Below are 14,660 nucleotides of genomic sequence, written 5' to 3'. Positions count from 1 at the left end.
CGTGCATCTTATTATATCAGTACAATATTCTTTGATTTCACAGGCCAAGTAAATATATAGTGGTCTAAGCAAAAGAAAGTATTAGGTATCAACAAGAGGTAGGAATCTGTGACTTTTAACACTGTTAATTACAATTCTCCGTTTTCCCCAAGAGGACTGATTGTAGACTGCAGTCCTGAACAGTGTAATTCTATGTAACAGAAGTTAAAATACTGATAAAGTAATACTTACCACATAGACAAAGAACTGAATTATTGGTTCTGTTATAGTCCCACTCTCTGCCAGTGCAAGCAGGTTATAAACTAAAATTAAATGTTTACAGAGGATATTACCCTGGTCTGTGATAAAAGAAGCCTCTCCTTGTTGTGGTGTTGGCCTAGCAGCTCTACACAGTATTCTCCTACTTCTGCAGTCAAGGAAACCAAGAACAGCCACTGATATTGTGGTCTCTTGGGATCATACCTGGAAACTGTTCTAATTCACGCTGAGATTTAGGCAGCTCCAATCTGGCTCTACAGTGAAGGCTGGATCACAAAAAAACATTTCTCCCTATTCAGATCTTAAACTTCAGATCCCCTATTCAGATCAAGAGTCGGAGTGTCTGAGTTTCTCTGTATTTTTGACTAATTCAAGTTGCTTTTCTAGTTGTGTCGTCTGATATTGGAAAGCAATGAACCCCAAGTAGGAAATACTGCAATATCCTAATCTGGAAATCACTTAGGCATGATAATTTTTGTAAGAATTAATCTGAAAGAAATGGATGATGCCTATTATAGCAAAAGTATGCCTTAAAGGGAAAGTTGGGCACACAATCATATGGAACTCTGGGAGCACCTTTAAGTACTGTGGACTTAACTAACAAGTGATGGGAGAACTTCTCAGTGAGCAGGACAATCACCTACCTTCTTACTTCCTGAGTAGTTCTACTAACAATATTATCTTGTTTTGAGCAGAATTTCAGCCAAGTGAAATTCGAGTACAAAGACAGTAAGGTACTTTCTCATGATCCTATAGTCTACATTGCTTCTATACTTTCCCACCAGACTTTCATAAGAATCAAATGGAAAAGGCTGACCAATGGAAGCTTATAGTACTCCATAAAAAAGGACCTATAAGATAGAAAAGAAATTAACAATTACCCAGCATCACCTGTAGGACTACCTTTGAAGCACAGGGAAAAACGCTGCTCAAGAAAGTAACTGTATTTAGATGTTGAAAAAGTAATTTTAGTTGGTATTATCAGGGCAGTGGCCAACTGAAAAAGGCAAGAGTTCTGTTCTTTTCCATTAATGAGAAAGCACAGGTCATTGTCCATGAAAATGGTCAAAGTTCCCATTTCATACCCAGCCTGTAAGTCTGAACTAAAGAGTATTTATTAGGCTAGAGATGCTTCCCTACATTATTCTGAATAGGATTACCCAAATGAGCTGACTGGAGACAAGTGATAAGTTTGGTTGTCAGAATGAAGAAAGGCTAAATTCGATTAAAATCCTGAAAGAATGTAGGAACTCCTGCTGATGGTACGACTTGCTATTCCTCACTGAAAACAACTTGGGACTGAAAGAATTGAGACACCTTACTTCTTCTTGCTGTAAAATTATTATTGAATGACATTGTCTTTTGATCACAACTAATAAAAGTGGCATTAAAAGCCCCTTATATGGGCAGCAAAATATTACAGAATAACACTAGATAAATATCTTAATTCCCAAAGTATTTTTTCAAATAAAAATTGAACTTGCTTTGACTATGTTTGCATTTGGTTTCTACATGTCAGAGTAAATGATATATGGAATGTGCACAGTCCCCAGAAATTAACCTGGTTTCACCTACTTTATGGTCAGAGAATTTTGAATGTACTATTGTCTTGACAAAATACAGTATTTAGGTATCTTTGTATAGTATCTTATTCTTGGTGTTGCATTTCTCCAAATATAGGTAGTGTGTGATTAATCAAAGCTTATCTATATGACTGTAAATTTGGATTTTGGATACTTTATGTTTTCATGATTTATCTGTCAAGACTTTTTCTTAGAACTTGTTGAAAGTTTACATAAACAAGTCAATTCAAGAAAACAATAAAGTACTTGGAAACATTTTTTAAAAGGAGGCCAGATGGAATGCTGTCAATCTGTGCAGCACTGTTCTTATTCAGCTGTGAGATATGATGTGCAAATGGAATTTTTCTTAGACATGTTGTTTATTATCTGTCTTTACCTACGTTGTGAAGAAGATTTATATTTGATGGCGTTACATTAAGAGCATATCAGTCTCATTGTTTACTTGGTGTCTGCATCTGTTTTGTCAGAATCATCAATTCCACGTTTTCTAAGATGTAATTTTAAAGGATATATTTTTTCAGAGTTATCTAATTATAAAATCCAAATGAAATACTATTTTTCTCTACAAATAATATCTTCAACTTGTATTAGGATTGGTCAGAGGCAAGTGGAGATCAACAGAATATAAACAGTAGAAGGTCAAGATTAAAAGCTTTCAGAAAACAAGGCAGGTGTGCAAAATTTATAGGATTTGGCTCTTCCTTTTAACTTTTACAAAAGTCTTTAGAAATTTCACCCTTATGGATGAGCTCCCTCCTGCAACCAACACAAAAGCTCAGAAGGGAGAGTTGAAATTATTTTTGCACAGGGAACTCATTTACACTACATAATGGCAGGCATAAATACAAACCAAAATTGTACCTCATTCTGAAGAAGTGGAAAAAAAACAAAAAAAAGGTCTCAATAGCTACGGACACAATTGGTATTATGATGACAATCTACTGTCTTGCTCTGCTATTTCTGTGTCTCTAAAAGAGCAAAACTACTTAAAACCTTTACTGGATATTTCCCTAACGCATGTAGTCTTCAGTGGGCAAAGAGATGACACAAACTGTTTGCTTTATTCCTCCTGAGTATTTAGTGCAAAATATACTTTGGGAGGAGGAGGCTGCTAGTAAGTGTGTATGCCAGTGGCATTGCATCTTAATGGAATTGCTGCCAGCTGGAAGAAATTGAAACAAAATTTGAGTTGCTTTAAGTTGGGTTGGGCTAAAAGCTAAATCAGCTGTGAGCTCTTTAATGATTTCTTTCATTTGTGCTCTTGGTAGAGGTAAGAAGACACCTTATGAGGTATTTTCCTAGAGATGAGAAGTAAGATATTTTATGTGCTTTGTTTTCTGGAAAGTCTCTAGCTTTTTGGGTTGATGTTAGATAATGAGTTATTCTCTTACTATAAAGACGCATCTTCAGCCTTGCAACAACAAAGGTGCAGAAGCTGTTTAAAAGTCACAGATGGCATTAGGAGGCAGTACTGTTGTTATATTTTCTTAGTTACAATACTGACTCCAATACCTCAATTTAAAAGTCTGGAGGTATGTTGTAAATGAAGCAAAACATAACAAAACCTATGCTTTTAAGCACGAGTATCCTGGAAAGCTACAAGTAGTTATCAGGCAAGAAATGGTATGATACTTAACCAGTGGTATCTGAGAACAGATCACTGAAAATGTGGAGCTCCACACCTCACCCCTGCTAGCTGAGTAATCTGAGTGCTCTCAGAGGTGTCCTCATGCTCTTTTAACAAAATTTTCAAGATAATTTATTGTTCTGCTATGCATTGTGGATATTGGCCCTCACTTGGCAAATCTGCTTTGTGAGTTTCAGGTCAGTTTGGAAGCTGGAATCCACCCAGCTGCAATAGCTTTTGTACTGTTTTGACCGAATATGCCTTGCTGAGAAATTTGTGTATGACCTTTCTACTGAGGTATGGCTATATTCTGAGTAACCTCCAGCATATATATTATTCCTTATCCCAGATCTGTGTCTGCCTCTCATAATTGTTTTTGTAAGTGTTTCAGTGACAGATTTTTAGTGAGCAAAAAGAAAAAAAAGTAGCAATCAGCTTTTTTCCTGCCTATCTCGTGTGTGAAATGCAGAATGCTAACTAGGTTAGGAATCCATGGCTGCTTATCAGTGGTGAAATTTCAGCTTGTACCATCTTAATAGTAGGATACAGTGTTACCATAAGGAATTTTTTCTGGTAATACTAGAAATGAGAAATTAATAACTAAGGATCCATTGAGGAATAATGAATAAACTAAAGGCTTGATTAGCACCTTTCAGCTTTAAGATAATTCTAGTGCCACAGCTATTTGAGTCAAGAAGAGATGTCACTAAGAGTAAAAAGAACAAAAGAGCAACCATTTGAAATGCTACTGTTAAACCTGTACTGTGTGGTTATAGTCATACATTTGTCTGGTTTGTGAAACTCTCACTTAAGCTGCTAGGACTACCTGATGCAGAAACACCTGCAAAATTTGTTTTTATTACTATTAACAGCAGTAGATCAGGTATGTGGTATCACAAATCAACCTATCAGTTCAAATAAAATGAATGAAACAATAAGGGTCACAAAATGGTGAGCTAATTAATTAGGTCCCTTAAAGAAGAGGAGACAATTCTGGTTGAGGTGTGATACAAAATGGAAACTTTTCGGACCTCAACATAGGAGAACTTGTACAATAGGAAACAAATCATTTGCAGACAGAATTTAAGGTCTAAAGAACTCTTAAAAATGCTGTCACAGTTTTTAGTAAAAATACATAAATTGTCATTGCATGGCTAGGGATTTTGCAGGACTCTAGGGAATAAAAAATTTGCAATAGGGAAAAAACCCTGAATGCTGAAAATGTCTTATATACAACACAAATTTGAACAGGAGTAGTAATTACCCTCCTCTCCCTTTCTCTGCACACACACATACATTCCAGCAGTATTCATAGAATGACAGAATAGTTTGGGTTGGAAGAGACCTTTAAAGGTTATAGAGTCCAACACCCTTGCAGTGAGCAGGGACACCTTCAACTACATCAGGCTGTTAATAGAACACCAAAAGAATCATCAGTCTGTATTACAAAATTTGGAGCTACAACTGCTAATACTAGTAGTACAGTTACCAATGCACAGCTGAAAAATAAAAAAAAAAAGATTAAGAAAAAATGTGCTTGGATTTTGGTTTCTCTCTAGTAAAAAAATAAATCCATCTATCATTTAGATGTTTCAGGTTGGGGAAAAATAACTATTTACAAACTTGTGTGAGGCTGAAAAATAACAACTTTGCACAGCCAAGTTAAATCACAGCACTTCTACATTATTATAAGTACCCAGATTAAAAATCTGTGCGAGCTTCCTCAAAAGATGGACTTACATTTACCAGCCCACTTTGTTACCTATGCAGTTTTAAAATAATGAATATTAACCAATATACAATACCTACTGGTTTATTTTTGTTACAGACAAAAAAATCTATTCTTAGAATGATATGAAAGCGATCATGATACTGACAAAATCTGTATAGCCCTATGAATATGTGAAGCCATCCTGACGAGGTTTTGTCATAGTATAACTCAAAATCTATGTGGTCAAATTTGGCTTCTGTTCTTACAAGGTTGATTTGACCTATGAACAAACATACACAGTGAATGCCAACTGAAACCAGGCTTGGAACATGTGCATATAGGGAAGAAATTAATCTTAAAGCACAATGATACTGAGCATGCTTTAGTATCTAGTAATACAGTGATGATGAGATCATACAAAAATGGGGAGCTGAAAGTTAGATTATTCAATTTTTTATCTATTCTTACAAAAATTTTCAGCTGTAGATATTCATATACAAGAAGAATATGAATCATGCACTAAATACTAAATTTTCATCAGTAAAACTGTCTATGTTGTTGGTAGTTAGGTACCCTGCTTGCAACATTTTAAAATACGTTATATTTATTTTCATCCTGTTCAAAACTGGATACAGGCTTATTTCTAAACCCACTGAAGTCAACTAAAAGACTTCCCTTTATGGTAAGTGGATCACAACCATAGCACTTTACAGGGCTTGAGGTTTTTTATTCTTATTTTTCCCTTAAACAATGACAGTGGTATTTATTCTGCTGAGGAAGAATTTTCGCCCCAAAGAGTCACTTATCATAGGCTGCCGTTTCACCACAACTGCCTAAGCAGAGTTCCTTTAGCTCATATTGCAATCACATTTAGTGCCAAGTAGAAATATTCTTGATCTCAGTAGAAAAAACAAGGTTGAATAAGAGGAAAAACCTAACATTATTTAAGAAATTTAAGTCTCCCAGAGCATGAGTGGTGAAAAACACACTGAGAATATTGTAGAGATGCTTGCACTGCTGCTCTAACTGCATTGTCTGGATAAACTAGGCCTTCAGTCTCTTCAGATAGTTAAACCTGCACCTTCTCTCACTTCATCCACAGCCAACTTATTAAAAGACATTTTTAAAGTCTGATGAAAGGAATTTAACCACTCTAGTGTTCTCTAATGTTTGATGTATATTTAACATAACAAGCTTCTCATAATCCCACTAGTTAGGAGCCTGCACAAAGCGACTCGGATTCCTTTGGCTTGTGGAGGTGGATGTGTAACTGCAGTAACTGCAGCTGGGGTGTAAGGAAGGTGTGATCATGCCTCCAGAGAGAGGGAATTTCTGAAGAGAAATCCTAGTAGCTGCTAAAGCTTGAAAAGGATGTTAGATTCTTTATGGTAGCAGCAATTTGTGTGGTGGGTTTTTTTTTGGTGTGTGTGTTTTTTTTAGAGGAGGGCTGTTGGTGAAGGGAAAATCATAGAATCTTTGGGTTGAAAGGGACCTTTTAAGGTCATCTAGTCCAACCCTCCTGCAGTGACATCTTCAACTGGATCAGGTTGCGCAGAGCCCCGTCCAACCTGACTTTGAATGTTTCCAGGGATGGAGCATCCACCATTTCTCTGGGCAACCTGGGCCAGTGTTTCACCACCCTCATTGTGAAAAATTTCTTCCTTATATCTAGTCTAAATCTACCCTCTTTTAGTTTAAAACCATTACCCCTTGTCCTATCATGGTACCTAGAGAAGTTGATGCATCAGGATACCAAGGGCTTTTTGCTTTATTGTGAGTGAAAGAAAACTTCCTTTATATAGGTCTGTACAGAACTTCATCTAAGATGGCAAAATGTTGTAAAAACAAGTATTAGCTTAGCTTTTGAAACCAGGACATAATTAACCATTGTACAATGCTGTTAAATATTTCTGGTTGCAGGGTTATGTTTTGTGAAGTAGAAGTACATCTGTTTTTTGGATTGGGCCCAAAGCAATTTCATATCAAAACCATAACATGGATAACTTCCTTCATATTCAGCTTAAACCCTCCCCCCCAACGGTCCTTTGAATTGGAGAGTAACTACGATAATGGCTCAGTTGTCTGAGATGTACCTGCTGAAGCTCTTGCATGCAGCAGGACTGTAAGACTGTCAAAGCTTCTGAATTTCAAAAAAGAGTCAGAATGAGAGCAGGCGTAGGCTGCAGCTGTAGTCTGTGCTCGGTAGCATACAAGTCCTCTCCCATGAGTCACTTTAGAGAACGCTGTGAATTTTGGTTAGCCTCTTGGGAATTTTTTTTTTTCTTTTTTAAATTTCCCCCTCTAGGCTGCAGTCTAATAATTCTTCCACTCCCCATCTCCCCTTCTGTGGACAAAATCATGTTTAATTTGAGTTGTTAAGATGGAACCTAGGAAATCCACAGTTCTGATGTAGATACCTTCTGACACAGTTCATATGATTAATTTTATATGTGGCCCAAGGCTGGAAATTGCTCTCTACCCTACCTACCAAATTAATCCCTGATAATAGCCTTGCCTCTTCAGCTGACATTCACAGTTTTTCTTCCTTTCTTTTTCTTGTTGTATTAGGAACAGCATTTTAATCCACTTCTATGTCGTCTTGTGAGGCTGATAACTGCAGTAGATTTGTCAGGTTTTCTTTGTCCTTCCCTAAATAAGACCATCATGAGAGTTACTGGCTTTATTCTTTCACAGTCCTGCTTTCCTCTTCTACTCTTTTCCATTTTGACTGCTGCTTTGATGCTCTTCCTGCATCATGTTGTTCTTTCCTCTCATGCTTTCTTTGAGCTACTGTCTCTGAGCTCCCTTATGCTGTTTTCTCTTCACATGAATCTTCTATATTCCTTTTTTGACTTTATCTCATGTTGATAACTTGCTGCTCCTGCATTCTCAATCTCATGTTGATAACTTGCTGCTCCTGCATTCTCATTCAACCTATGTCTGTTTTTCTATTTTGCCATTCACCAATGTTCTTTTGACTTGTTCTCTGTGAAACATTACTCATTCTCTGTTGCTTAGCTCCCAGTTTTCACTATCACATTGCCAGTCCCGTCCTCCCATGCTTGCTCTGAGCCTTTCTGTGAATTCAGTGTTGATCGTTTCTACTGAAACTGTTTCTTGTGTTTTGCTTTCCTCTTCCCAAAACTTTTTGCTATGCCTCTCATTGCAAGGTCTGTCTTGCCAACTGCCAGCCCTGATTCACTCCTAGCAATGTCTTTTCTCAAGCAAAGCCATTGTGGTAGAAATCTGATGACCCAGCTGACTTTTTCCATCATGGATTTACTCTCCCCTCTTTTTTATTTTTTTTTTCTTTCTTTCTTTTTCCCTAGTGTAATTAAATTCCGTATGTGCAGACCCATCTTTACAGCTTCTGAGTCAATCCTTTCACTGGCCTTTTTTCTTCTCTACTTAGACTTCTGCTGATTTCTGCCAATGTGATATAGCAAGATGTGCCCATCTGCTCTTCTCGACTCATCTTTCCTTCCTCTATCACTATCCCTTCCTTCTTCTTTTCATGGATACAGAATTTTCTTCATTCCTGTGTTTATATACCCTTTCAGTTTACCCTAGAAATCTTACCCAGCTTCTGTGACTTTACTTTCTCATTCTTTGCCTTAATTTTTGCCTCTCTTCTGGTTCTTTCCTTTAAAACACACAAGCAGAACTACTGTGATTTATTTTTGTATAGAGTCTCAAAAATACTTTCTTATCCATCATCACAGATAAAACTCATCTATTGTTTCCATGGTTCCCATTTACTGGAGCATCGTCTTGCCTCTTGCTTGGCCTTTGGCTGCTTTTCCCTATCACCTTAAACAAACTTCTTGTCTTCAGGATAGTGTTATCTGTACCCAGGCTCTCGGGTTCTTACTACAGAGATTCTGTCTCCAGAACAATCTAAAGCAAGCATGTTTTTGCTCTGTTATGTAACCTTTTATGCACAAGAAGAGGAACTTCCTTTTACAAGGCTACATTGTTATCCTGTTTCAAATACCTCTTTAGCTTTCTCTTGCTATGATAACTACCAAAATTTCTTAATGCTTTCCTAAGGTATTGTGTGCAATAAGGTTGAATGAGTGGTAGAAATCTCACTATATTCATGACCAAACCTAATGCTTATTAGCTTTTTTAATATAATAAACTCATCTCCCTAAGCTCTGTAAGAGCCCTGAAACAGCACCTGAGTGGTGAGTCTTAGCTCATGAATCACCCACATAAGAATTATGGCAACACCAATGATAAAAGCTAAACAGCAACTCTAATGAAGACATAACGTACACTACTGTCATCACCTGAGGTGCTTACAAAACACTGAGTGGGTACTGCAATTCGTTTGTTGCTTTATTACAAATTTTTAGATGAGTCTGATGTTTGTGTGTCCCTAAAGCAGATGCTGTGTGTGTTGTTTCTCTTTTGCCCTTGTCTAGCAGCCAGGATTTTCTGCACACCCACTGTTAGACCCACTGTAATATTCTTGTAATATTTCATTCTTTATGGAAGTCTAAAGGTCACCTCTAAAATGACTGCTGTGGGAGATTCTGGTCTTAGTTAAACCATTATGAAGCACAGGCAACTCCATATGCAGTCACCAACAGTACTCTGGATTTTCAGCAGCACAACTCAGAATAGAACTGTTGTATTTTTGGCTCTATTCAAGAATCAGTCAGTATTATGTACTGGTTGTGTTGCTGCTTCTTCTCACTGTTTCACACTAGTTTGTGGATGTGGCTAAAACAAGTCATGATTTAAAAACCTAACAAGTCTTTAGGTATTAATGCTTTATAGGATTTATGTTTCCAACTTTCTGAAGTAAGTGGGGTGTGCATAGTTAAAAGAAAGAAAACTAATAGGTTCTTGTGTTCTGCTGTGGTCTGGATCTTAGCTAAGCTGGTCCAAACTTCAATGCCATTAACTAAAGATCAAAATCTATCTTTATAAAAGCAGGGGTTGAATGCTCAGTTTATAAGGAATACTTTGTTTTCACTACAGGTTCCTTCTTTTCTGCAAAACTTGGATCAAGTCTATATGCTAAATTTTGACTGGGTGATATACATAGCTAGTGGACACCACTAACTAGCATAACTTTTATTTCAATACTGCTAAAGTATGTTGGATGTTTTCCAAAAAATAGACAAAGATGTGATGTTAAAACTTATGAATAAAATATCTCACTGCAGAAAATCTATTCTATTATATATCAGTTACATTTAGATTACATACTGATAGGTCTATGACTATATGTAATAGCAGCAAGTAATTTTCTTTGGGTTCTCCACTATTGCCTTGTAAAAATTCCTTCTGCCATGTATCCCTAGGTGACAGTTCTAATAGTTGAGCTCAGGTTTTACACCACAGATCTGAGTATTTCTATAAAATCTCAGTGAGAATCATCAGATGAGAACCTAATGGACATACCAACTATCTTTCTGGAAAGCATGCTGGAAGCAGTTGTCTGTTAGCCTGGTAACAGTCAGTTCTGGTGATAATAAGGAGCTCATGGTACAGCACTCATTCTGGCCAATGCCCTTCTCATCCCCTATCCTGGACTCAGGATTTCTGAATTAATTTTTTTTTTATCATTGTCCTTATACCTTCTTTGGTAACCTTGTTTATCCTTAACATGCACACAAACCTGCCTACATGTATGTGAGTTTTGATTTATAATTACTTGATTTGACTTTCCTTTAAGAACCCCTTTCTTAGCAGCTTCCATTATTCTGTATTGGTTATTGTGTGTGTGGTCCTGGTCTGGATATGTAATGTACTTTAACTAGACTGTGCTATCAATGCGAATTTCTTGACTGACACTGCTATTACTGTCGTTTCATTATCCATTGCACAGACATTAACTCCTCTATTGGATCTACCTTGCAGAGTTAGTGTAGAGCTTAGGCCCTGTTTCTTAAATAGAGGTCAAGATGGATCAAGTGAAAAAATCTGACTTTTTCAATATTTGAATATATACAACACAGCTACCATTGAGGCCGATTATACCTGAACACTCAGTGCATTTCCTGACCACAAACAGTATTTCAAGTTGGGCATCTAAGAAATGAAAAACACAAGCAGAGATCATCTTTGAAAAGATGGGCTTAAGGGAGTTAAAGAACCACCATGACAAAGAGAGGTAGAATTCAGTAGTGTCCAGCCAAACATTCAGCTAATTAAATCATTATACTTCTTTCATCACTCCTCTAATAGAATGCACATTTTAACTGCTGTGACAAATAAACCACAAAAGATGACAGCAATTATTAGATCTAGCCCATCCTTTGTTTTTGATGGGATTAGTGCCTTAATACGTAATTAAAAGTTTTGCCAAAACTTGTACATACAACTTCTGAGTACATTGAATATTCATCCTCAATATCTTTCTAAAATATTTTAAAATTTTGCAATTGATTTTTTTTCAAAAAAAAAACTATCTTAATTCTATCACAAGAGGTCATATTGATATCTGTACAGCTCATCTGTCAAGTTGAAGCTTAAATTCAATAAAAAGGGTGAACAACACCAATAATATGTGGAAAGATAGCGGGAGTATCACGGATTTCCACAAACAGTTACAGGCAGAAAGTTCATGATCAGGTTTGGTAACTTTCGTTTATGCTTCTGGCTCTGGAGAGGCAGGCGTTCTAGTGGATACAGATTGTTTCTGGTTTTCCTTAATGTAAAATCTTTTCTTTCCTCTTCTCCTAAGCCTCTAGAGACATAAATAATATTGTCCACCAACTGCAAAATAAAGTAGTACTATCAACTAGGAGGATTGCATTAAGAAAAAAATTAGTCCAGTCTTCTTCCTCTGTCAGCTTTTTTCCTTCCTTTTCTTTCAGATTTCAAGGACTGCCTAAAGATAATGTTAGTAATGTCTGTGGCCACAGTTTTAAAAAAACTTTATTCTGTAATAAATGCACTTTAATCACCATACGTTGAACAGTAAACTAACATCTGTGAAATTATTTAAACTTTGCATTTATACTGCATGCATGTCTGGGACTCTTTCTGGCTGCTTTCCTGGATCCAAAAATAGGAACCAATTACCCCATTCTTTATTAGCCTCAGTTCCTCTCAAAAAAAAAAAAAGTGATGACAGCTTAGTAGAAGGCTTGACTTCTTCCTCAGTAAACTACCTTGGGTATTTCCTGATACATCATTCTCCCTCGTGTCTTTCTCTCTTTTGTTAATAGTGTAGGAAGTGATTGAAAGTTAAAACCTGCAAAACCAAGGTTTTGTTAAAGTACTGTAATCCTCTGTGGATGTGTATAGTAATTAGAAGCTGATTACATTAGGTTGGCTTGTACTTGCTTTTACATGAGTAGGTGCTCAAACAGGCAGGTCCACTACCTCTAAACTTTCAGATAAATAAAGAGAAAAAAGAAGCGATCAGAACCAATAAGCTGGGAAAGTATAGCTTGGGTAAAGTTTTGTTTTGTTCCTCTGGTAGTATATGTTCTGTAATACTGAATAGCAAGATGGCTGGCAACTATAGCTAACTGTTGTGGAAAGTTTTCTGCAACCTTTTGAACTTCATTTTACTTTCTTAAATTAGGTACTACTGGGAAAAAAGTATATATATCATCCGGCTGCTAGGATGGAAATACTGCAAGAGCTGAGTAAGATTAGGCTCCTAAAGGTCTGTGTGTGCAGGCTGGTGGTGGTGAAGCTAAATTATTAGGCTACTGGTCCCACTTGTATTTGAGGGAGAATATAGCTTTGCGCCTACAATGCCAGCTGAAATTCCTGCCTCTAGCAGAGTATTGTATGCACAGTCTCTTTACTGACTATGATAGTACCAGCCATTGGCTTTATTCTCAGCCTAGGAGCCAGCTCCTTTCAATAAAATCTTGGGGGGGAACAGATTCAAGGCAGATTCTGTACCTCTGCATTCCATGATAACATGCCAGTAGCTAATGCAACAAGAGACAATACTCAGATCTTTCCTTAGGGAATTTTTTACAACTGAATCGTGGTGTTGTAGTGTCATTCTCCTCCCTGCCTCCTCCCCCACCTTACTTGGGAACATGCTGAGAAAAGGGGTAAGTGTTTATGATTGCAAACACACAGATCAGTTTGAGCAAGACCAAAGTGATGGGTAGGGGCAAAGAGCAAGTCTAGATATGAAACCAACAATAATGATTGGTTTTATTGGCCATGAAAGTATGGACAGAAGAACATGCTAGTATTAAACAGCCTGCTCAGTTAAATGAGCTTCTATAGATTTATGTAATAAACCAGTGCAGAATTTTGCTTAAGTATCCTTCCCACTTCAAAAATGAACTTTTTGGCATTACTAATTTGATAATGGAAATAGATCACTGTTAGCTCAGGATTTGGGGCAAAATTTTATTTTGTGGGTAGAGCTGCCCATTTTAGCGATGACAAGACAGCTCACATAAATAATCAGATTTAACAAATCTATTTTCTTAACATTTTAAGCAGTTTCAGTTGTGAGTAGGAGGCAGAAGCACATATGAAGTGTAATCTAGTCTTTCAAAGAATAAGTTTTTTTAAAGTTTAGAGAGAAAGGTGCACAGTGAAAGGAAGCAATAGGGCTTTCCATAAGAGTAACTGAAAAGACTTTTATCTACTAAGAAACTTACAGCTATGAAATACTTGCATTTTTAATATGAAATCTGATCTAAAAAAACAGAAAAACTTCTAGACTGCCTTATTTTCTGAGTGTGTTCCAAGAAAAAGTAAAACTATTGAGAGGCAGTTCATCTTTATGTAGCCAGGATAGTAAAACATAGTAACATAATAGTTTATAAAGTTATTATTTTCCTGAACTTTAAAACTTTAAAAAGTAGCGACTATTAACGTGGAAGATGGTTTTCAGTGTATGTGGGAAAACTTATTTAAATAAATCAAACTTTCTTACTGTAGTGAACTATTTGGAAATAGTATCTATTGATAAAAGATACTTGACAAAGCAGTAATATAATCACATCATTGTATTCCTACTTGAAATAGTGAGATCCAAATATCATTGCAATATATGCAATAGGAATGACTAGAAACCAAAAAAATGGAAATTCAGTAGCGTCAAACTAATTTACACAGTGTTTACATACTCCTGGTCTTCCCTACAGTAAGTAGGTTCTACCCTATCCTTTTCTGTGTTGAACTTATTAAATGAATGGCAAGCAGAATAGTTGATATGTAAAATGCTGTGGAAAATCAATGATGCATCTGAATGTGGTGTGGAAATATGCAATAGGAAATACTCTACAGAATGTACAACCTGTCTGAAAAGAGTAATTTTTTCTTGAAAGTGTCTTTCTACCAAACTGTTAGTCATAAGTGATTGTTGAGGCCAATAACATAAAGTTTACAAAAGATCTGCTTATCTTATATAGGCATAAAATCTCTAGATTTATCATAAGTACTGATGCATTTTGAAAGGAATGTGTATCCTCTTTCTTCTTGTCTCTAGCAAGCCTCTCTTTTTCAGGATGAAACTTGAATAAAGAGAGGAGAGGGA

At 36.5% G+C, this 14,660-nt stretch overlaps 1 protein-coding gene across 1 annotated transcript in view; it reads right to left on the bottom strand.

Annotated features, from left to right (window-relative positions):
• The window catches only part of RSPH14 (radial spoke head 14 homolog), a gene marked incomplete at both ends in the record, with an annotated part of 100,578 nt that overhangs the window by 23,867 nt on the left and 62,051 nt on the right, over nucleotides 1–14,660 (bottom strand). The gene's annotated exons all lie outside the window — the stretch shown is intronic.

The sequence above is a fragment of the Phaethon aethereus genome, assembly GCF_964289735.1.
Source record: "Phaethon aethereus genome assembly, chromosome: 17".
Taxonomy (NCBI): domain Eukaryota; kingdom Metazoa; phylum Chordata; class Aves; order Phaethontiformes; family Phaethontidae; genus Phaethon; species Phaethon aethereus.
This window is presented reverse-complemented; position numbering and strand designations above follow the sequence as displayed.